Below are 2,500 nucleotides of genomic sequence, written 5' to 3'. Positions count from 1 at the left end.
AGCGGGCTACCACGGGTAAAGGTACGTGGTCGGCCTGCTAGCGGGCTACCACGGGTAAAGGTACGTGGACGGGCCTGCTAGCGGCCTACCACGGGTAACAGTAAGCGGACGGCCTGCTAGCGGGCTACCGCGGGTCTCGACGGCTGGGAAGGTACGCGGTCGGCCTGCTAGCGGGCTACCACGGGTAAAGGTACGTGGACGGCCTGCTAGCGGGCTACCGCGGGTCTCGACGGCGGGGAAGGTACGCGGTCGGCCTGCTAGCGGGCTACCACGGGTAAAGGTACGTGGTCGGCCTGCTAGCGGGCTACCACGGGTAAAGGTACGTGGACGGGCCTGCTAGCGGCCTACCACGGGTAACAGTAAGCGGACGGCCTGCTAGCGGGCTACCGCGGGTCTCGACGGCTGGGAAGGTACGCGGTCGGCCTGCTAGCGGGCTACCACGGGTAAAGGTACGTGGACGGCCTGCTAGCGGGCTACCGCGGGTCTCGACGGCGGGGAAGGTACGCGGTCGGCCTGCTAGCGGGCTACCACGGGTAAAGGTACGTGGTCGGCCTGCTAGCGGGCTACCACGGGTAAAGGTACGTGGACGGGCCTGCTAGCGGCCTACCACGGGTAACAGTAAGCGGACGGCCTGCTAGCGGGCTACCGCGGGTCTCGACGGCTGGGAAGGTACGCGGTCGGCCTGCTAGCGGGCTACCACGGGTAAAGGTACGTGGACGGCCTGCTAGCGGGCTACCGCGGGTCTCGACGGCGGGGAAGGTACGCGGTCGGCCTGCTAGCGGGCTACCACGGGGAAAGGTACGTGGACGGCCTGCTAGCGGGCTACCGCGGGTCTCGACGGCTGGGAAGGTACGCGGTCGGCCTGCTAGCGGGCTACCACGGGGAAAGGTACGTGGACGGCCTGCTAGCGGGCTACCGCGGGTCTCGACGGCTGGGAAGGTACGCGGTCGGCCTGCTAGCGGGCTACCACGGGTAAAGGTACGTGGTCGGCCTGCTAGCGGGCTACCACGGGTAAAGGTACGTGGACGGGCCTGCTAGCGGCCTACCACGGGTAACAGTAAGCGGACGGCCTGCTAGCGGGCTACCGCGGGTCTCGACGGCTGGGAAGGTACGCGGTCGGCCTGCTAGCGGGCTACCACGGGTAAAGGTACGTGGTCGGCCTGCTAGCGGGCTACCGCGGGTAAAGGTACTCGGACGGCCTGCTAGCGGGCTACCACGGGTAAAAGGTACGTGGTCGACCTGCTAGCGGGCTGCCGCGGGTGAAGGTACGCGGACGGCCTGCTTTGCGCGCTACCACGGCTGTCGACGGCGGGGGAAGGTACGTGGTCGACCTGCTAGCTAGCGGGCTACCACGGGTAAAAGGTACGTGGTCGGCCTGCTAGCGGGCTACCACGGGGAAAGGTACGTGGCAGGCCGACCACGTACCTTTACCCGCGGTCGAGACCCGCGGTAGCCCGCTAGCAGGCCTACCACGTACCTCTCCCCGCGGTACCCCGCTAGCAGGCCGACCACGTTACCTTCACCCACTCTTTCAAACCTTTTTTTATAAGGGCCACCGTGCCGTTATAAGCTCCAGAGACAAGCCGTACAGCTTGTCTCTGGCACCTTATATGGTCCGCGTTGGAGCATATATGGTCCGGGCTGGACCATATATGAACCAAACCTTTCTCTGACGCGACTTGGTGGACCATCGAAGGTCCAACGGATCTCTCTCTGTGGACCATATAAGGTGCACGGTGGGCCTTAAATGGTCCAGCGGGACTCTAGCGGGTCTCGATAACTACTAGGGTTAGGGTTAGGGTTAGGGTTAGGGTTAGGGTTAGGGTTAGGGTTAGGGTTAGGGTTAGGGTTAGGGTTAGGGTTAGGGTTAGGGTTAGGGTTAGGGTTAGGGTTAGGGTTAGGGTTAGGGTTAGGGTTAGGGTTAGGGTTAGGGTTAGGGTTAGGGTTAGGGTTAGGGTTAGGGTTAGGGTTAGGGTTAGGGCTAGGGTTAGGGCTAGGGCTAGGGCTAGGGCTAGGGCTAGGGCTAGGGCTAGGGCTAGGGTTAGGGTTAGGGTTAGGGTTAGGGTTACGGCTAGGCTTAGGGCTAGGCTTAGCACCCACTGTAACCCTAGCTTATGTCCTGAGACAACCCTAGTTCAAACCTTCGCGAAGGTGTCGGACGCCAGCACACGGCCGATCAAGAGGGTGTACGATGCCTGCCTTCGTTACCTGACATTTTATCGTATCATGGAGAGACCTGCTGTAATATTCTTACGTGCGGCTTCCCGATGACAAAAAAAAAATTGTTAAGACATACTTTTTGACTGGGGTATAGTTGGCCGGCCTTCGATGGTCGAGACGCTTACGTTCGGCTTCCCGATGAAAAAATTCCCAAGGGTCAACATTTTTTACCGACGATAAAGGTGGCCGAGAGACCCGCGGTAGCCCGCCCGCGTCTAACGTGCGACACCTCGATGAAAATTTCACCCTCGTAAAAATTTTTTTACCGAGGGTATAGTTT

This window comes from Mytilus edulis, unplaced genomic scaffold (genome assembly GCF_963676685.1).
Source record: "Mytilus edulis unplaced genomic scaffold, xbMytEdul2.2 SCAFFOLD_243, whole genome shotgun sequence".
In the NCBI taxonomy this organism is placed as follows: domain Eukaryota; kingdom Metazoa; phylum Mollusca; class Bivalvia; order Mytilida; family Mytilidae; genus Mytilus; species Mytilus edulis.
Note: the sequence above shows the minus strand (reverse complement) of the source record.